Source organism: Hoplias malabaricus, chromosome X2, assembly GCF_029633855.1.
Source record: "Hoplias malabaricus isolate fHopMal1 chromosome X2, fHopMal1.hap1, whole genome shotgun sequence".
NCBI lineage: Eukaryota > Metazoa > Chordata > Actinopteri > Characiformes > Erythrinidae > Hoplias > Hoplias malabaricus.
Genome location: NC_089819.1, coordinates 29,687,240 through 29,709,665, shown reverse-complemented (window position 1 = coordinate 29,709,665; position 22,426 = coordinate 29,687,240). Strand labels below are relative to the sequence as shown.

The following is a 22,426-nucleotide window of genomic DNA, read 5'->3' as shown; positions in this document are numbered from 1 at the left end:
CTTGGCTTTGAGCGCACGCCTGAATGCCTTAGACCGGGACCCGTAACGCAGCGAACCAAACCCTGGGCCTCGCCGGGAACGGCGGGTGCCTAGACCCCGGTCTCCTAAACCACGTAAGTCTCGGGCACCTACTCGGGCGATCGTCCCCCGGGCCGTAACTCCTCGGTCCGGTGGTGACGCCCAGGTTCAATGACCTTCCCCCCTGCACGGGGGTGGAAGGCACCCGGCTTGAAATATATTGGCAAAAATTGTCTCTTGTTCGAATGGCTTCCTTCGCCCGGCCTGTAACGGGCCGGGCACAAACCCAAATACGACTCTTAGCGGTGGATCACTCGGCTCGTGCTTCGATGAAGAACGCAGCCATCTGCGTTAACTAATGTGAATTGCAGGACACAGATCATCGAAATTTCGAACGCATATTGCGGCCGCGGGGGTCCATCCCGCGGCCACGCCTGTCTGAGGGTCGCTTTACCCATCGATCGGTCTCCGCGCCCCCGCTGAGAGAGACCGGGGCTGGAAGCTCGCAGGGCCTGAAAACGGCCCTTCGTCTTCCCAAACGAAGACTCGGTTCCGAGCCAGTCCACGCGGCCCGTGTTGCGAGAGAGCTCCGTACAGGGAACGGAGGGAGAGCCGAGTAGGTCCGGGTCCACGTCCGTTACGGTCTCTCCCCGAGTCCCGAGCGGGGCTCCGCGCAGTCGGACGCGGGGGTGGCGATTGCCGATTAAACCCAGCGAGCGGGCGGGCGAGCGGCCGGGGTAGGGGGAGGGTGTCGCGGAGTTCGGTCTCGTGCCGGGCTCTCGCCCCTCGCCCCTAGCCTTCGGCCCTCCGCCCTCGCCCCCGCATAAGAAACCTCTGTGTGCGGCCTCAGATCAGACGAGACGACCCGCTGAACTTAAGCATATCAGTAAGCGGAGGAAAAGAAACTAACAAGGATTCCCTTAGTAGCGGCGAGCGAACAGGGAAGAGCCCAGCGCTGAATCCCACTTTCCCCTGACCGGGGTTGGCCGGGAAATGTAGCGTACGGAAGTCCGTAAGATCCGTCTCGGTGCGGACGCGGGACCAAGTCCTCGCGAACGTGGCTTCTTCCCATAGACGGTGAAAGCCCGGTAGCGAGTCCCGCGTTCCCGCCCGGGTAGGTCGGGCTTCTCGGAGTCGGGTTGCTTGGGAATGCAGCCCAAAGCGGGTGGTAAACTCCATCTAAGGCTAAATACCGGCACGAGACCGATAGCGAACCGAGTACCGTGAGGGAAAGTTGAAACAGGACTTTGAAGAGAGAGTTCAACAGAGCGTGAAACCGTTGAGAGGTAAACGTACGGGGACCGAGAAGACTGCCCCGGGGGATTCAGCCGGGCGGACGGCCCCGCGCTCGTCGGGTTCCGAGGCCGGGGGTGCGAGCGTATCCGGGCGAGAGGGGTGGGGTGCCGACTCCACCGCTCCCCGCTTCGGCTCTGCGCTTCGCCTCTGGACTTCGGGCCTGTCGGGCGTACGGAGGTCCGGCCCCGCCCGGTGTACTTTCCCCGCGTGGTGGTGAGTCGCGACCGGCTCCGGTTAGGCTTGGAAGGGCCCGAGGGTGAAGGTAGGTCCGTCCGGAGAAGGGAGCCCCACGCGGCCCCCGGACACGGGCGTTCCGCTACAGCCCCTCGCTCCGACTTCGCCGATAACGCCGGGGCCGCGGAGCAATGTCCTTTCCGCGTTCTCCCCTCCTCCGGGATGGGGATGGTCGCCCCCCGATCGTTCGGTCGAAGCGGGCCGGCTGGGCTGTCCTCAGCCCCGGGCTAGGCCCGCTACGGCGATGCGGGGGGGCGATCCAGGCCCATAGCACCCGAACGCCTAAGGTCAGCGGCTACGTTCGGACCCCGAACGACCCGTCTTGAAACACGGACCAAGGAGTCTAACGCGTATGCGAGTCGAAGGGACCAGAACCCCCGGAGGCGCAACGAAGGTGAAGGCCGGCGCGCGTCGGCTGAGGTGGGATCCGTCCTAACCCTCCGAGCATACGCGGTGGTACCCGAAAGATGGTGAACTATGCCTGGGCAGGGCGAAGCCAGGGGAAACCCTGAGTGGAGGCCCGCAGCGGTCCTGACGTGCAAATCGGTCGTCCGACCTGGGTATAGGGGCGAAAGACTAATCGAACCATCTAGTAGCTGGTTCCCTCCGAAGTTTCCCTCAGGATAGCCGGCGCCGAAACTTCAAGTTTTATCCGGTAAAGAAATGACTGGAGGCCGCGGGGCCGAAACGGGCCTCGCCCTACTCTCAAACTTTAAATGGGTAAGAGGCCCGGCTCGCAGGCTTGGAGCCGGGCATGGAATTGACGGTGCCGAGTGGGCCACTTTTGGTAAGCAGAACTGGTGCTGCGGGATGAACCGAACGCGCGGGTTAAGGCGCCCGACGCAGACGCTCATCAGACCCCAAGAAAGGTGTCGGTTGATATAGACAGCGGGGCGGTGGCCATGGAAGTCGGCATCCGCTAAGGAGTGTGTAACAACTCACCTGCCGAATCAACTGGCCCTGAAAATGGATGGCGCTGGAGCGTCGGGCCCATACCCGGCCGTCGCTGGCGGTACTTGTCTCCCACCCCCCAAAAGCCAGCGAGAATGAGAGAGAACCGAGACTCGTGGGACCGTATGCCGCGACGAGTAGGAGGGGCGCCGCGGTGGCGCAGAAGCCTTTGGCGCGAGCCTGGGTCGAGCCGCCGCGGGTGCAGATCTTGGTGGTAGTAGCAAATATTCAGATGAGAACTTTGAAGGCCGAAGTGGAGAAGGGTTCCACGCCGACAGCGCTTGGCCGTGGGTTAGTCGGTCCTAAGGGATAGGCGAGCGCCGTTCGGAAAATGCTGGGGCGATGGTCTCGTCTGCCTCGCGCTGACCGAAAGGGGATCGGGCCAATATCCCCGTACCTGGGATTGGTGGAGATCGAGCCGCCGAGAGGCGCTCCCGTGGCGGTAACGCAAACGAACCCGGAGACGCCGGTGGGGACCCCGGGGAGGATTCTCTCTCCTTGCTAAAGAGCTGGAGCGCCCTGGAATGGGTTCGACCCCGAGATAGGGGCTCAACGCTCTGAAAGGCGTCGCATGCGCTATGCGACGGCCGGGACGTTTCCCATCGGCCCTTGAAAATCCGGGGGAGGTATAGTGAATTTCCCCCCAGGCCGTACCCATATCCGCATCAGGTCTCCAAGGTGAACAGCCTCTGGCGTGTTGGAACAATGTAGGTAAGGGAAGTCGGCAAGACGGATCCGTAACTTCGGGATAAGGATTGGCTCTAATGGCTGAGCTCGGTCGGGCCCGTGTCTGCTGATGCGGGGTCCGAAAGCCCGGTGCTGCCAGTGCAACGGGGAGCTGTTCCCGGTCCACCTTCGGGCCCCCCCCCACTGGGTCCTGCGCGCGAGGAAGCGCACGGCGAGAGATTGCCCCCCAGTATCCAAACCCCCGTGAACAAGGCTCCGTCTGTCTGTCGGGGTCGATGAGAGTGGGTCGCGGCGAGCGAGACCTTAAGCCCCGGTGCGTGTCCCCCCTCGGCGGTGGCGCTTAGGGGGCCTCGGTCAGGTCGACGGTAGGGGAGCCGGTCGTCGGTGGGATGCCGGCGGGGGAGCGTCCTTCGGGACTAACCTCCGTCGGATGACCGCCTTCGGCCTCCCCCTCCCTTCCTAAGCCGGGCCGGGCTCCCGACGCCCGTCGCCGGGTGGGCCGCCCCCGGCTAAGCTCGAGCGTCCGGCCCTTCGCTCTCCCCCGATGGGACGCGGAGGGACGCAATGGAACGTAGGTCCGCGTGGGGGGTGCGGTCTCTCGTGCGTGTGTGGACTCGTAGCAGGCCGCCGGTGGTGGGGCTTCGGTGGGTCGGGGCGGTGTCCCTGGAGCCTCGCGCGCCGAGCCTAGGCTCCGTGGATCTCTCGGGCTTATGAGTCTCGCCTCGGGGGGAGACCTCCGGGGCCGGGTCTCTCGGCCGGCACCTAACAGCCGAATTAGAACTGCTGCGGACAAGGGGAATCCGACTGTTTAATTAAAACACAGCATCGTGAAGGCTCTTGGACCGGGTGTTGACACGATGTGAATTCTGCCCAGTGCTCTGAATGTCAAAGTGAAGAAATTCATCGAAGCGCGGGTTAACGGCGGGAGTAACTATGACTCTCTTAAGAAAAGCACCTCAGTTGCTGTCTAATATATTGGAAGTGGGATGGTTGTCCAATTGCAATATATTCTGATGGTGTCAAATATATTGGAAGTTGGATGGTTGTCCAATTGCAATATATTCTAATGGTGTCTAATATATTGGAAGTGGGATGGTTGTCCAATTGCAATATATTCTGATGGTGTCAAATATATTGGAAGTGGGATGGTTGTCCAATTGCAATATATTCTGATGGTGTCTAATATATTGGAAGTGGGATGGTTGTCCAATTGCAATATATTCTGATGGTGTCAAATATATTGGAAGTGGGATGGTTGTCCAGTTGCTGTCTAATATATTGGAAGTGGGATGGTTGTCCAATTGCAATATATTCTGATGGTGTCAAATATATTGGAAGTGGGATGGTTGTCCAATTGCAATATATTCTGATGGTGTCAAATATATTGGAAGTGGGATGATTTGTCCAATTGCAATATATTCTGATGGTGTCTAATATATTGGAAGTGGGATGGTTGTCCAATTGCAATATATTCTGATGGTGTCAAATATATTGGAAGTGGGATGGTTGTCCAATTGCAATATATTCTGATGGTGTCTAATATATTGGAAGTGGGATGGTTGTCCAGTTGCAATATATTCTGATGGTGTCAAATATATTGGAAGTGGGATGGTTGTCCTGATGGTGTCTAATATATTGGAAGTGGGATGGTTGTCCAATTGCAATATATCCTGATGGTGTCAAATATATTGGAAATGAGATGGTTGTCCAATTACCATTCATCCTTATGGCTTCAAATATATTGTAAGTGGGATGCTTGTTCAATTACCATATATATTGTGTCAAATATGTTCAAAGTGGGATGGTGTCCCATCACTACATATTGTCATCAGAGCACGTTTTAGGAAAACATAATTGTAATGTCTAAAAATACATTTAGCCATATATCCCATGACTCCCTGATCTCATATCTGTCTTTGGAGTTGTAAAATTCTACTGTCCAAAATCCATATATTTTTTTTGACTTGAATATATTGGAAGTAGGATTATCAGATCTCAGCTTCAGAACAACATAAGAGGTTTTTACAAACGGGTCTATCTTTGTCTGGGTCTATCTTACTCAGTGTGTGAGTTTGGAGAAGATTGGAGAGAATAAATATTTTCACTCAAAAAAACTAAAAGGGGTCTCCCTATGAGCTGTTTTTAAGTGAAAAAATGTATGTCCTCCAATCATCTCCAAACTCACACCCTGAGCTGATGACACTCAGACTTAGAGGAAACTGGTCTTACTTTGACGATATTTCACTCCTAAGCCAAGATCTGATAATCCAACTTCCAATATATTCCAGTCAAAAAAATATATGGGTTTTTGACAGTAGAATTTTACACTTCTAATTACAGAAAAAGGATCAGAGGGACTTGGGCTGTATGGAAACATGTATTTTTTTAACTATATAAAATGTTTTCCCAAAATGTATAAGTCTTTACTTTAACCATCCCAATTGCAATATATTTGACACAAGTGTTATATATGTGAATTGGGATCCCAATTGCAATATATTTGACACAAGTGTTGTATATGTGAATTGGGATCCCAATTGCAATATATTTGACACATGTGTTATATATGTGAATTGGGATCCCAATTGCAATATATTTGACACAAGTCATATATATGTGAATTGGGATCCCAGTTGCAATATATTTGACACAAGTGTTATATATGTGAATTGGGATCCCAATTGCAATATATTTGACACATGTGTTATATATGTGAATTGGGATCCCAGTTGCAATATATTTGACACAAGTCATATATATGTGAATTGGGATCCCAATCCACATATATTTGACACAAGTGTTATATACGTGAATTGGGATCCCAGTTGCAATATATTTGACACAAGTCTTATATATGGGAATTGGGATCCCAATTGCAATATATTTGACACTAGTCTTATATATGGGAATTGGGATCCCAATTGCAATATATTTGACACAAGTCTTATATATGTGAACTGGGATCCCAATCCACATATATTTGACACAAGTCTTATATATGTGAACTGGGATCCCAATCCACATATATTTGACACAAGTCTTATATGTGTGAATTGGGATCCCAATCCACATATATAGTACTTGTGTCAAATATATTTGGATTGGGATCCCAATTCCCTTATACAACACTTGTGTCAAATATATTGCAATTGGGATCCCTATCCACATATATCTAACTTGTGTGAAATATATTGTAAGTGGGATATGCTATTAGTGTCAAATAAAATTTAAGTTGGATGCTTTTTATTGTTCCATATACACCAGAGAATGTTAATATATTTTAAAGTGGGATGGGTGTGTTTTGAGATTTTTGTGGGATGCTTTTTAAAGTACCATATACACAAGAGCATGTTAAAATGTTTTAAAGTGAGATGGGTGTGTTTTGAGATTTTTGTGGGATGCTTTTTAAAGTACCATATACACAAGAGCATGTTAAAATGTTTTAAAGTGGGATGGGTGTGTTTTGAGATTTAACATGTCATTCAAACTTTAAATACCAAATGTGTATTAAAATTGTTTTAAACCAACTACTAATGTCTTTTATTTATAAAACCCACAACCTCTTTTAAATCACCAGTAAACATCAACAGATTTTAAAATATTCACAAGAACCAACCTCAGTAAAATAATAATAATAATAAAAAAATACACACTGACATCAGTTGAACAGGTGAAACAGGAAAACTTTTATTTAAAATTGGCAGAACTTGAAAAAACAGCAAACATCAATTAAACTTGTAAAATACAAAAACATGAAGAACCATTAGCAAACACAGCATGAAGAATAATTTAAAACTATGAACACTATTAAACACAAAGCATGAAGAATAATTTAAAACTATGAACACTATTAAACACAAAGCATGAAGAATAATTTAAAACTATGAACACTATTAAACACAAAGCATGAAGAATAATTTAAAACTATGAACACTATTAAACACAAAGCATGAAGAATAATTTAAAACTATGAATACTATTAAACACAAAGCATGAAGAATAATTTAAAACTACGAACACTATTAAATACAAAACATGAAGAATAATTTAAAACTATGAACACTATTAAACACAAAGCATGAAGAATAATTTAAAACTATGAACACTATTAAACACAAAGCATGAAGAATAATTTAAAACTACGAACACTATTAAATACAAAACATGAAGAATAATTTTAAACTATGTACAAATTAATACTGAAGGGCCCTCTTCACAGCTTTCCTAATTCGTTCGCTCTTTGATTTTTGTTGGGCAATATTGCGTAAACCGAGCCTACTTGGTGATGCGCCAGTCAATTTCAGTGGTGAAATCTTCTGTAGAATGATACGAGGGACATTCCGACGGGGCCTTTTCCCTCCTTTTTCCTGCTGCTCCTCCTCCTTTTCTGCCTGCTGCTCTGCCTGCTGCTCTGCCTGCTGCTCCCCCTCCTCCTCACAGCTTGTCATTTCCTAGGGGGAATAAACAAAAACAAAAACAAAAACAAAAAAAAAACAGTTATGAGACCGTGTTTTCATATTTTTACAAATAGCGCACCACAGTATAACATACCTCTTCAGATAAGCCACTTTCTTGGAATTTAACCTGTGACTCATCTTCACTTGTCGTCTCCTCCTCCTCCTCTTCCCGTCTCTGTCTCTTTCTGGGTTGTCTGCGTTGAGAACCCTTCTGTTTCCGTTTTCCAGTTTGCTTCTCAGCTGGTGTCCCCAACACAGGTGGCTCCACTTCAGGACCCTGTGAGATGGCTTCAAAGAGTTTCCTCCGTTCAGCAGCCTGTTCGACGTTCAGATTGAGGACATAAAATTTGTCTGCCGTGGAGACATCATGACACATAAACTGTGAGACTTTTGCACGTTCCTGAACTCCCAGGGTAGACCTAGCCTGGAAAAGATAATATATCAGGTTATTAGGTGAGAAAAAAAAGGTGGTGATATGATACTCCTGTTCACACAATGCATCACTTACATAGGTGGCGATGGCAGTTCTTAAATCTGTAACCTGCGGCTTGCCTGGAAGCTTCATTCTCTCCCAAGCAATTTGCATATACTGATTGAGATTTTTGCATGAGTTTGCTGTGGTGGTGCAAAAAAAGAATTTTGAAGGGCAAGGTCCCTTAAGCCTAAGACGGATTTTTAAATATTCTGTCATCCAGCTGTACTCTTCAGCTGTGACGAGGAGCTGGGCGAATCCGAATGCTTCATTTGTTTTGTGCGACTCAACCTGTTCAAATGATAAAGAACAAATAAACAACACATAAAATAAACAACAGAAGTGCTGAGGAAGTAATGACGATGATAGGAAATTAAAGAAAATGCTTACATTAATGAGGTACACCTCTTTGTTCTGGTCCGGTTTTGCCAGTGCCACCTCCTCCACTTGCAGGTTCTGATAGACCCCTGTCCTGTGTCCATAGATACAGGACAAGTAGGCCACGAAGTACCCGTAGAACAATCTTTGTAGTTTGATTGATCTTTTCTCCTTAAGAATCTCTGTGAACAAAAAGAGCAAAAAAAAAAATAATTAAACTTTGCATCATCAGTGTGGAAAAGTGCATTAAGCTAAATTAATATTGAAGCACCATTACCAAGAATTTGTGGGATCTCTTTTCTAGCCTCTTCCCTACACTTTATCAGCATAGCCTTGGAGATGGCAGAAGAGACTTTTTGGGTCTTCACCTTCATCTGGTGGACCACCACTGACCGTCTTTGCTTTTTCAAGATCCCCCGCAGCTCCCTTGTTAGATTCACCAGGGCGACGCGTTTAAGGCGGCACGTAGGAGGAGGTGTTTCTTTAATGTATGCAATGAACTCGGCAACATTCTTGAGGTACATAAACTGGGTGCTTGCCACCATCTTTTGCCTTGCCAGGCTGCTTACCCATCTGCAAAGCACAGGAATAAAAAAAAAAAAAATACAAACACCAGTCACTTATACAGAAATTTCAACATTAGTGTGTAAATAGCAAAAATGGTCACATACTGTCTTAGTTTGTTGGTGTTGTCAAGAAATTCGAATGTTGAAAGGTATGTCTGCCCTTGTGCCATATAACTCAGGAAACGTTGTATCCTGAAGACCTTGCTCCTGGCATTGTGTTTTAGCTTTTCTGTTGGATCCGCCCCCTCTTTATGATGCTGGTAGTTTTCCAACAGTTCATCTAAAGAAGGAATGCATAGAATAATCCACAGGTTAAACATGAAAAGAATTTACATCTGAATCTTACATTGCCACTCTTTTCTCCCTCTCTCATATATACTTACTAATTTGGGGGACGTGATCCAAGGAAGGTGGCAAATTATCTGGATCACCCAGTGGCACTTCCTCTGCTTCTTCGAATGTATCTTCGGTCCGTGAAGCTTCAAGCTGGGGAAAAAGTCATAAGAAATCATTAGACATAACAGACATTGGGTAAGAGTAGGCAAGTTGTCTGGCATTCAGTGTGGGTCATGCCAACTTACAACAGGCTCTTGCTCCTCGTGAGAACTGTGAGCTTTACTTCTAAACAGAATTTGCCTTTTGGATAGGCGCCTGTGCAGGAGCCTGTTCTGACATCTTAGCAGGTTTACTTGACCTGTTAAAGCAATGTTTTCCTCTGACATGTCACTTAGCTTCTTTTCCAAAATGTTTAGTGCCCCTGCCTTTGTTTTGCAAGAAGGATTCGGGCAGGTCTCCTCTTCTTCCTCCACGACATATGAACAATCTTCAGAAGCGGAACCGAGGCAGGCATCTGCAATTTCTTCCTGCCTCTCCTGTTCCTTTAGGTCAAGGTCTGACATCATTGGCACTTCAGGGTTTGATGCCCTCAGCTCAGCCAAATTTTTCAGAATTATTTTTCTTTTTACCTCAGCTATGAACTCCTTTTTTTTATCAATAGAGAGCTCGTGATGGGATTTCAGGTGGCGGTCGAGTCGGGACGTGTTCTGGTTACATCCTGGCACAGGGCATGTGCTAACCCTGACGTCCACCCTCCCTGACACCAACTTTAAAAGCAGCCATCTCTCCTTTTTATTTACTACGCCATGGGTGACTCTCAGGTGTTGACCTACAGCAGAGAGATACTTAGAGCAAATCGGGCACTCCTCAATTGGCATTTTGTGGGAACCTGAATCAGAAAGAGAAAAAAAAGAAAACATTAGAAACAAACAACAGCCATACAACACACTAAGCATGCCTTCTGTTAACACCGCAAGGTTTCCAGGCAGCTTAGGTTGCTGTAACGGAGGCCCTTAGGAACTAGAGCCAGACACCAGAGACTAGGAGCCCAGGGCCAGCCGCGAACGGATCGCTGCCTCCCAGTGTCCCCAGAATCTGGGCCTGTCTCCTAAGCATGCCTTCTGTTAACACCGCAAGGTTTCCAGGCAGCTTAGGTTGCTGTAACGGAGGCCCTTAGGAACTAGAGCCAGACACCAGAGACTAGGAGCCCAGGGCCAGCCGCGAACGGATCGCTGCCTCCCAGTGTCCCCAGAATCTGGGCCTGTCTCCTAAGCATGCCTTCTGTTAACACCGCAAGGTTTCCAGGCAGCTTAGGTTGCTGTAACGGAGGCCCTTAGGAACTAGAGCCAGACACCAGAGACTAGGAGCCCAGGGCCAGCCGCGAACGGATCGCTGCCTCCCAGTGTCCCCAGAATCTGGGCCTGTCTCCTAAGCATGCCTTCTGTTAACACCGCAAGGTTTCCAGGCAGCTTAGGTTCCTATAGGTTGGGGCCAACTCCAGCAAAGCTGGACCTAGGTCATAGAAGCCCAAAACGAACCTCTACAGCCTGCGCCTCACCTACCTGTTGCCAGGTAAGTTATACCAAGGGCTAGAGAGTGTGCAAGTATACAATACTTCACCTCCTGGTGGCCTTGGGCTGAGGTCCAAGGCAGCGGATACCTTTCTTACGATTCCGAAGGAATTTTCAGAAAGTTACCAAGCTTCTACTGCTTTGGCACTCAAGGGGTTGCATACAAATAGTAAGTTATTTCCTTACCTTTACGATTAGGAAGACACTCACATGTAAGCACTCCCCCCTTTCTGGTTTGATGATGGCTCAATGAACCCTAAACCATTCTGTCTATACACTTTACAGTTAAGGTAACCAGCTTTCCATTTTTTGGAGGCAGAACATTCTTAATATGCAGAAGTTACCAACTTACCAATGCAGAAAACTACATGTTTCTAGAGGCTTCTGTTTTTAATATGTTGACCTTTAAAAATAACTATTCCTGAGTAAGATAATGTATGTAAGTTCCTAGAAAGCACCACAAGGTAAACAACCACGCACGTGTTTGTGTGTCAGAGAGAGATCGTGAGAGAGAAAGAGATCGCTAGAGAGATCGCGAGGTAAACAAAGGTGTACGCACGTGTACATGGCTGTGGGAGTGGTCACTAGAGAGATCGTGAGTTTAAAACACATGGTGGGAGAGATCGCGAGGTAAACAAAGGTGTACGCACGTGTACATGGCTGTGGGAGTGGTCACTAGAGAGATCGTGAGTTTAAAACACATGGTGGGAGAGATCGCGAGGTAAACAAAGGTATACGCACATGTACATGGCTGTGGGAGTGGTCACTAGAGAGATCGTGAGTTTAAAACACATTGCGGGAGAGATCGCGAGGTAAACAAAGGTATAGGCACGTGTACATGGCTGTGGGAGTGGTCACTAGAGAGATCGCGAGTTTAAAACACATGGCGGGAGAGATCGCGAGGTAAACAAAGGTGTACGCACGTGTACATGGCTGTGGGAGTGGTCACTAGAGAGATCGTGAGTTTAAAACACATGGTGGGAGAGATCGCGAGGTAAACAAAGGTATACGCACATGTACATGGCTGTGGGAGTGGTCACTAGAGAGATCGTGAGTTTAAAACACATTGCGGGAGAGATCGCGAGGTAAACAACGGTATACGCACGTGTACATGGCTGTGGGAGTGGTCACTAGAGAGATCGCGAGTTTAAAACACATGGCGGGAGAGATCGCGAGGTAAACAAAGGTGTACGCACGTGTACATGGCTGTGGGAGTGGTCACTAGAGAGATCGTGAGTTTAAAACACATGGTGGGAGAGATCGCGAGGTAAACAAAGGTATACGCACATGTACATGGCTGTGGGAGTGGTCACTAGAGAGATCGTGAGTTTAAAACACATTGCGGGAGAGATCGCGAGGTAAACAAATGTGTACGCACGTGTACATGGCTGTGGGAGTGGTCACTAGAGAGATCGTGAGTTTAAAACACATGGTGGGAGAGATCGCGAGGTAAACAAAGGTATACGCACATGTACATGGCTGTGGGAGTGGTCACTAGAGAGATCGTGAGTTTAAAACACATTGCGGGAGAGATCGCGAGGTAAACAAAGGTATAGGCACGTGTACATGGCTGTGGGAGTGGTCACTAGAGAGATCGTGAGTTTAAAACACATGGTGGGAGAGATCGCGAGGTAAACAACGGTCACTAGACCATATACGCACGCGTTTCTGTGTGTCAGAAAGATCGCGCGAGTAAACAAATACACGAGTGTTTCTCTCTGTGTGTGTGTGTGTGTGTGTGTGTGTGTGTGTGTGTGTGAAAGAGAGAGAGAGAGAGAGAGAGAGATCGTGTGTGTGTGTGTGTGTGTGTGTGTGTGAGAGAGAGAGAGAGATCGTGTGTGTGTGTGTGTGTGTGTGTGTGAGTCACATAAGCACTTTATATCTGAATTGTGATCCCACTTGTAATAAATGTGACATAAGCACTATATATCTGAATTGGGATCCCACTTGTAATAAATGTGACATAAGCACTATATATCTGAATTGGGATCCCACTTGTAATAAATGTGTCATAAGCACTATATATCTGAATTGTTATCCCACTTGTAATAAATGTGACATAAGCACTATATATCTGAATTGTGATCCCACTAGCAGTATATCTCACATAAGCACTATATATCTGAATTGGGATCCCACTTGTAATATATGTGACATAAACATTATATATCTGAATTGGGATCCCACTTGTAATATATGTGACATAAGCATTATATATCTGAATTGGGATCCCACTTGTAATATATGTGACATAAGCATTATATATCTGAATTGGGATCCCACTAGCAGTATATCTCACATAAGCACTATATATCTGAATTGGGATCCCACTAGCAGTATATCTCACATAAGCAATATATATCTGAATTGGGATCCCACTAGCAGTATATCTCACATAAGCACTATATATCTGAAATGGGATCCCACTTGTAATATATGTGACATAAGCATTATATATCTGAATTGGGATGTCCAGAAACTGGGTTTGTGGGGATCTGCCGTCTTTGCGGCGTCGACTATCGGCCCATCTGAGACCCCTGAACAACATATCGAAGGGCCGTGACACTGCGACCTTTTCCAGTATAGGAAAAAAATTTAAATAGTTCCAGAAAAATCCACTCTGACTCGTCAGTTAGGCCTCTGTCCCCATTCAAATGTGCACACAGAATAATGAAATGTTTTTAGTGATTTTTCATAGAAAACAATATCCTAGGCTTACGAAACTTCACACATCATCTAATGGAGTGTCCATCATAAACATATTGCAATTAGGGGTCAATCGGACCCTTCTAAGGGGTGTCCAATTCCCATATATGACCATTGAATGGGAATATATTGGAAGTGGGATGTCCAGAAACTGGGTTTGTGGGGGTCTACCGAACTTGCGGCGTCGAGTGCTGGCACATCTGGGCCCCCAGAACAACATATCAAAAGGCCGAGACACTGTGACCTTGTCTAGTATGAAAAAAAAAATCTGAAAGTTTATTCCCTGAAAATTCCACTCCATGTGTCAGTTAGGCCTTTGTTTTTTTTCAAATCTTTTTAAGGATTTTTCATAGAAAATAGTAACCTAGGCTTACGAAATTTCACACACCATCTCATGGAGTGTCCATCATAAACATATTGCGATTTGGGGTCATTCGGACCTTCCTAAGGAGTGTCCAATTGCCATATATGACCTTTGAATGGGAATATATTGGAAGTGGGATGTCCAGAAATTGGCCTTGGAGGGGTCTGTCGACCTCATCTCTTCGACTGCGGACCCTTCTCGGACCCTCAAACAACATATCGAAGGGCCGTGACACTGCGACCTTTCCTTGTATAGGAAAAAAATTTAAATAGTTCCAGAAAAATGCCCTCTGACTCTTCAGTTAGGCCTCTGTCCCCATTCAAAAGTGCACACAGGACAATGAAATGTTTTTAGGGATTTTTCATAGAAAACATCAACCTAGGCTTACGAAATTTTACACACCATCTAATGGAGTGTCCATCATAAACATATTGCGATTCGGGGTCTTTCGGACCCTTCTAAGGAGTGTCCAATTGCCATATATGAGTTTTGAATGGGGATATATTGGAAGTGGGATGTCATGAAACTGGGTTTGCGGGGGTCTGCCGACATAGCGCCGTCGAGTGCTGGCTCTTCTGGGACCCCAGAACAACATATCGAAGGGCCGGGTCCCTGTGACCTTGCCTAGTGTGGAAAAAAAAATCAGCAAATTTATTCTGGAAAATTCCTCTCCATGTGTCAGTTAGGCCCCTCTCCCCATTCAAATGTGTGCACAGAACAATCAAATCTTTTTAGGGATTTTTCATAGAAAACAACACCCTAGGCTTACGAAACTTCACACACCATCTAATGGAGTATCCATCATAAACATATTGCAATTTGGGGTCTTTCGGACCCTTCTAAGGAGTGTCCAATTGCCATATATGAGTTTTGAATGGGGATATATTGGAAGTGGGATGTCATGAAACTGGGTTTGCGGGGGTCTGCCAACATAGCGCCGTCGAGTGCTGGCCCTTCTGGGCCCCCAGAACAACATATCGAAAGGCCAGGTCCCTGTGATCTTGCCTAGTATGGAAAAAAAAATCAGCAAATTTATTCTGGAAAATTCCGTTCCATGTGCCAGTTAGGCCTCTGTCCCCATTCAAATGTGTGCACAGAACAATGAAATGTTTTTAGGGATTTTTCATAGAAAACAACACCCTAGGCTTACGAAACTTCACACACCATCTAATGGAGTGTCCATCATAAACATATTGTGATTCGGGGTCATTCGGACCTTTCTAAGGAGTGTCCAATTGCCATATATGATTTTTGAATGGGGATATATTGGAAGTGGGATGTCCAGAAACTGGGTTTGCGGGGGTCTGCCGACTTAGCGCCGTCGACTGCTGGCCCTTCTGGGACCCCAGAACAACATATCGAAGGGCCGGGTCCCTGTGACCTTGCCTAGTGTGGAAAAAAAAATCAGCAAATTTATTCTGGAAAATTCCGTTCCATGTGCCAGTTAGGCCTCTGTCCCCATTCAAATGTGTGCACAGAACAATGAAATGTTTTTAGGGATTTTTCATAGAAAACAACACCCTAGGCTTACGAAACTTCACACACCATCTAATGGAGTGTCCATCATAATCATATTGCGATTCGGGGTCATTCGGACCTTTCTAAGGAGTGTCCAATTGCCATATATGAGTTTTGAATGGGGATATATTGGAAGTGGGATGTCCAGAAACTGGGTTTGCGGGGGTCTGCCGACTTAGCGCCGTCGACTGCTGGCCCTTCTGTGCCCCCAGAACAACATATCGAAGGGCCAGGTCCCTGTGACCTTGGCTTGTATGGAAAAAAAAAATCAACAAATTTATTCCGGAAAATTCCGTTCCATGTGTCAGTTCGGCCTCTGTTTTTTATTCAAATGTGTGTGCAAGACAAAGGAACAGTTTTAGGGCTATTTTTATAGAAAACAACACACTACGCTATCTCCATTGCACACACTGTCTCATGGGGTGTCCATGATAAACATATTGCAATTTGGGGTCAATCGGACCCTTCTAAGGATTGTCCACAACATACAAATGGTAATTGGACAAGCATCCCATTTCCAATATATTTGACACAACACAAATATATGCATATATGGTAATTGAACGAACATCCCATTTGCAATATAAATGACAGAGTGTCAAATTGCAATATACTGAGTGCAAGTCAAATATATTGGAATTGGGATGTTGACAATACATAAAAAAGAGTTATCAATATTCATATGTTTTCATGGGCAGAATATGTGAATTGGGATGCCATATGCTCCAAATGGGACAAGAAAGGTTTATTGTAAAAAAAAAAAACAGAAATTTTAATATGAAATGACATCATAAGTGGCAAAGCCATGTTGTACATGTGATTTGGACCTTTTTACGCTCTTTCTGGACCCTTGGACCCTCCCCCAAGCTTTGGGCTGGACTGTTGGGAGGTCAAAGTTGAATGCATCCCATTTGCAATATATATGACACTGTTGAATATATTGGAAGTTGGAGAGTGTAGGTTTTTCCATTCAGAAAGCCAATCAGAGACAAGTGACACATCATAAAAGGAGGGGCCCGACGTTCTGAATGTATAGATGGTGCAACAGTGCCTCTAGTGCTGTCCAAATCGCGGATTTAGCTGCGGGTAGCAAATCGGAAAGAGTTATCACTCAGTGTCCGAATGGTCATGCTTTATACGGCATTTTGGATCCAAAACCGGCATACAATCCAACTGTGGTCATAAGTGTCCAATGGCAATATATTTGAATGGGCCTTTGTCCAAAAAGTGTATAGTGGGGCTAACTTTCGTCGTCGGCCGACGTGAGTCTCTCCCCCTCCGGGTGGGTGGACGTAGCGAGCCGGCTTCGGAACTCGGGGTTATGCGAGGACCGCCTTAGGTGCATAGGTACCCCGGTCCGCCACCCCCGTTCGCGGGGGGAAGAGTGGCGCCGGAGCCGCCCGCCGGGTCGTTAAACCCAAAAAACCATTGATCGTTGAAGGCTTGATTGTGCGTGCGCGAGTCAAAGGGGCTTACTCACCCCCAGGGCGTTGGCCGGTGCTCGCCGGCCTCGGTGGGATCTCCCTGAACCCATCCCCCCGGCACAGGGGGTGGTGGTGGACGGGAGCGTACCGCCGGGCGAAACTCTTTCCCCTCACGGGGTTAGAGCGGAGCTTAAGAGCGCATGCAAATACCCCGATGTTGGCTTCGCAGAGACGGACCGTATAATAGTCTAAGGCCGGTGCGCGAGTTGAAGGGGCCTCACGAACCCCGGATGCGTTTAAACACCCGAAGGAGACGGCCGGTGCCCGCCGGTCCTGACTAGGTGGGATCTACCCAGCGCCTTCCCCTAAGCGGGGACTTGGGAGCGTACCACCGGGCCTCGCTCATACCCTCCGGGGTGGAGAGCTTGGCTTTGAGCGCACGCCTGAATGCCTTAGACCGGGACCCGTAACGCAGCGAACCAAACCCTGGGCCTCGCCGGGAACGGCGGGTGCCTAGACCCCGGTCTCCTAAACCACGTAAGTCTCGGGCACCTACTCGGGCGATCGTCCCCCGGGCCGTAACTCCTCGGTCCGGTGGTGACGCCCAGGTTCAATGACCTTCCCCCCTGCACGGGGGTGGAAGGCACCCGGCTTGAAATATATTGGCAAAAATTGTCTCTTGTTCGAATGGCTTCCTTCGCCCGGCCTGTAACGGGCCGGGCACAAACCCAAATACGACTCTTAGCGGTGGATCACTCGGCTCGTGCTTCGATGAAGAACGCAGCCATCTGCGTTAACTAATGTGAATTGCAGGACACAGATCATCGAAATTTCGAACGCATATTGCGGCCGCGGGGGTCCATCCCGCGGCCACGCCTGTCTGAGGGTCGCTTTACCCATCGATCGGTCTCCGCGCCCCCGCTGAGAGAGACCGGGGCTGGAAGCTCGCAGGGCCTGAAAACGGCCCTTCGTCTTCCCAAACGAAGACTCGGTTCCGAGCCAGTCCACGCGGCCCGTGTTGCGAGAGAGCTCCGTACAGGGAACGGAGGGAGAGCCGAGTAGGTCCGGGTCCACGTCCGTTACGGTCTCTCCCCGAGTCCCGAGCGGGGCTCCGCGCAGTCGGACGCGGGGGTGGCGATTGCCGATTAAACCCAGCGAGCGGGCGGGCGAGCGGCCGGGGTAGGGGGAGGGTGTCGCGGAGTTCGGTCTCGTGCCGGGCTCTCGCCCCTCGCCCCTAGCCTTCGGCCCTCCGCCCTCGCCCCCGCATAAGAAACCTCTGTGTGCGGCCTCAGATCAGACGAGACGACCCGCTGAACTTAAGCATATCAGTAAGCGGAGGAAAAGAAACTAACAAGGATTCCCTTAGTAGCGGCGAGCGAACAGGGAAGAGCCCAGCGCTGAATCCCACTTTCCCCTGACCGGGGTTGGCCGGGAAATGTAGCGTACGGAAGTCCGTAAGATCCGTCTCGGTGCGGACGCGGGACCAAGTCCTCGCGAACGTGGCTTCTTCCCATAGACGGTGAAAGCCCGGTAGCGAGTCCCGCGTTCCCGCCCGGGTAGGTCGGGCTTCTCGGAGTCGGGTTGCTTGGGAATGCAGCCCAAAGCGGGTGGTAAACTCCATCTAAGGCTAAATACCGGCACGAGACCGATAGCGAACCGAGTACCGTGAGGGAAAGTTGAAACAGGACTTTGAAGAGAGAGTTCAACAGAGCGTGAAACCGTTGAGAGGTAAACGTACGGGGACCGAGAAGACTGCCCCGGGGGATTCAGCCGGGCGGACGGCCCCGCGCTCGTCGGGTTCCGAGGCCGGGGGTGCGAGCGTATCCGGGCGAGAGGGGTGGGGTGCCGACTCCACCGCTCCCCGCTTCGGCTCTGCGCTTCGCCTCTGGACTTCGGGCCTGTCGGGCGTACGGAGGTCCGGCCCCGCCCGGTGTACTTTCCCCGCGTGGTGGTGAGTCGCGACCGGCTCCGGTTAGGCTTGGAAGGGCCCGAGGGTGAAGGTAGGTCCGTCCGGAGAAGGGAGCCCCACGCGGCCCCCGGACACGGGCGTTCCGCTACAGCCCCTCGCTCCGACTTCGCCGATAACGCCGGGGCCGCGGAGCAATGTCCTTTCCGCGTTCTCCCCTCCTCCGGGATGGGGATGGTCGCCCCCCGATCGTTCGGTCGAAGCGGGCCGGCTGGGCTGTCCTCAGCCCCGGGCTAGGCCCGCTACGGCGATGCGGGGGGGCGATCCAGGCCCATAGCACCCGAACGCCTAAGGTCAGCGGCTACGTTCGGACCCCGAACGACCCGTCTTGAAACACGGACCAAGGAGTCTAACGCGTATGCGAGTCGAAGGGACCAGAACCCCCGGAGGCGCAACGAAGGTGAAGGCCGGCGCGCGTCGGCTGAGGTGGGATCCGTCCTAACCCTCCGAGCATACGCGGTGGTACCCGAAAGATGGTGAACTATGCCTGGGCAGGGCGAAGCCAGGGGAAACCCTGAGTGGAGGCCCGCAGCGGTCCTGACGTGCAAATCGGTCGTCCGACCTGGGTATAGGGGCGAAAGACTAATCGAACCATCTAGTAGCTGGTTCCCTCCGAAGTTTCCCTCAGGATAGCCGGCGCCGAAACTTCAAGTTTTATCCGGTAAAGAAATGACTGGAGGCCGCGGGGCCGAAACGGGCCTCGCCCTACTCTCAAACTTTAAATGGGTAAGAGGCCCGGCTCGCAGGCTTGGAGCCGGGCATGGAATTGACGGTGCCGAGTGGGCCACTTTTGGTAAGCAGAACTGGTGCTGCGGGATGAACCGAACGCGCGGGTTAAGGCGCCCGACGCAGACGCTCATCAGACCCCAAGAAAGGTGTCGGTTGATATAGACAGCGGGGCGGTGGCCATGGAAGTCGGCATCCGCTAAGGAGTGTGTAACAACTCACCTGCCGAATCAACTGGCCCTGAAAATGGATGGCGCTGGAGCGTCGGGCCCATACCCGGCCGTCGCTGGCGGTACTTGTCTCCCACCCCCCAAAAGCCAGCGAGAATGAGAGAGAACCGAGACTCGTGGGACCGTATGCCGCGACGAGTAGGAGGGGCGCCGCGGTGGCGCAGAAGCCTTTGGCGCGAGCCTGGGTCGAGCCGCCGCGGGTGCAGATCTTGGTGGTAGTAGCAAATATTCAGATGAGAACTTTGAAGGCCGAAGTGGAGAAGGGTTCCACGCCGACAGCGCTTGGCCGTGGGTTAGTCGGTCCTAAGGGATAGGCGAGCGCCGTTCGGAAAATGCTGGGGCGATGGTCTCGTCTGCCTCGCGCTGACCGAAAGGGGATCGGGCCAATATCCCCGTACCTGGGATTGGTGGAGATCGAGCCGCCGAGAGGCGCTCCCGTGGCGGTAACGCAAACGAACCCGGAGACGCCGGTGGGGACCCCGGGGAGGATTCTCTCTCCTTGCTAAAGAGCTGGAGCGCCCTGGAATGGGTTCGACCCCGAGATAGGGGCTCAACGCTCTGAAAGGCGTCGCATGCGCTATGCGACGGCCGGGACGTTTCCCATCGGCCCTTGAAAATCCGGGGGAGGTATAGTGAATTTCCCCCCAGGCCGTACCCATATCCGCATCAGGTCTCCAAGGTGAACAGCCTCTGGCGTGTTGGAACAATGTAGGTAAGGGAAGTCGGCAAGACGGATCCGTAACTTCGGGATAAGGATTGGCTCTAATGGCTGAGCTCGGTCGGGCCCGTGTCTGCTGATGCGGGGTCCGAAAGCCCGGTGCTGCCAGTGCAACGGGGAGCTGTTCCCGGTCCACCTTCGGGCCCCCCCCCACTGGGTCCTGCGCGCGAGGAAGCGCACGGCGAGAGATTGCCCCCCAGTATCCAAACCCCCGTGAACAAGGCTCCGTCTGTCTGTCGGGGTCGATGAGAGTGGGTCGCGGCGAGCGAGACCTTAAGCCCCGGTGCGTGTCCCCCCTCGGCGGTGGCGCTTAGGGGGCCTCGGTCAGGTCGACGGTAGGGGAGCCGGTCGTCGGTGGGATGCCGGCGGGGGAGCGTCCTTCGGGACTAACCTCCGTCGGATGACCGCCTTCGGCCTCCCCCTCCCTTCCTAAGCCGGGCCGGGCTCCCGACGCCCGTCGCCGGGTGGGCCGCCCCCGGCTAAGCTCGAGCGTCCGGCCCTTCGCTCTCCCCCGATGGGACGCGGAGGGACGCAATGGAACGTAGGTCCGCGTGGGGGGTGCGGTCTCTCGTGCGTGTGTGGACTCGTAGCAGGCCGCCGGTGGTGGGGCTTCGGTGGGTCGGGGCGGTGTCCCTGGAGCCTCGCGCGCCGAGCCTAGGCTCCGTGGATCTCTCGGGCTTATGAGTCTCGCCTCGGGGGGAGACCTCCGGGGCCGGGTCTCTCGGCCGGCACCTAACAGCCGAATTAGAACTGCTGCGGACAAGGGGAATCCGACTGTTTAATTAAAACACAGCATCGTGAAGGCTCTTGGACCGGGTGTTGACACGATGTGAATTCTGCCCAGTGCTCTGAATGTCAAAGTGAAGAAATTCATCGAAGCGCGGGTTAACGGCGGGAGTAACTATGACTCTCTTAAGAAAAGCACCTCAGTTGCTGTCTAATATATTGGAAGTGGGATGGTTGTCCAATTGCAATATATTCTGATGGTGTCAAATATATTGGAAGTTGGATGGTTGTCCAATTGCAATATATTCTAATGGTGTCTAATATATTGGAAGTGGGATGGTTGTCCAATTGCAATATATTCTGATGGTGTCAAATATATTGGAAGTGGGATGGTTGTCCAATTGCAATATATTCTGATGGTGTCTAATATATTGGAAGTGGGATGGTTGTCCAATTGCAATATATTCTGATGGTGTCAAATATATTGGAAGTGGGATGGTTGTCCAGTTGCTGTCTAATATATTGGAAGTGGGATGGTTGTCCAATTGCAATATATTCTGATGGTGTCAAATATATTGGAAGTGGGATGGTTGTCCAATTGCAATATATTCTGATGGTGTCAAATATATTGGAAGTGGGATGATTTGTCCAATTGCAATATATTCTGATGGTGTCTAATATATTGGAAGTGGGATGGTTGTCCAATTGCAATATATTCTGATGGTGTCAAATATATTGGAAGTGGGATGGTTGTCCAATTGCAATATATTCTGATGGTGTCTAATATATTGGAAGTGGGATGGTTGTCCAGTTGCAATATATTCTGATGGTGTCAAATATATTGGAAGTGGGATGGTTGTCCTGATGGTGTCTAATATATTGGAAGTGGGATGGTTGTCCAATTGCAATATATCCTGATGGTGTCAAATATATTGGAAATGAGATGGTTGTCCAATTACCATTCATCCTTATGGCTTCAAATATATTGTAAGTGGGATGCTTGTTCAATTACCATATATATTGTGTCAAATATGTTCAAAGTGGGATGGTGTCCCATCACTACATATTGTCATCAGAGCACG

At 49.8% G+C, this 22,426-nt stretch overlaps 2 non-coding genes across 2 annotated transcripts; both read left to right on the top strand.

Moving 5' to 3' along the window:
- The first annotated feature begins 312 nt into the window (after positions 1 to 312).
- Positions 313 to 466, top strand: LOC136677577 (5.8S ribosomal RNA). Its single transcript, XR_010796377.1, has one exon. It is a non-coding gene; the product is annotated as a 5.8S ribosomal RNA (ribosomal RNA).
- A 17,248-nt stretch (positions 467 to 17,714) lies between these two features.
- LOC136677576 (5.8S ribosomal RNA) lies at positions 17,715 to 17,868 on the top strand. The gene has a single exon (XR_010796376.1). It is a non-coding gene; the product is annotated as a 5.8S ribosomal RNA (ribosomal RNA).
- The last annotated feature ends 4,558 nt before the right edge of the window (positions 17,869 to 22,426 follow it).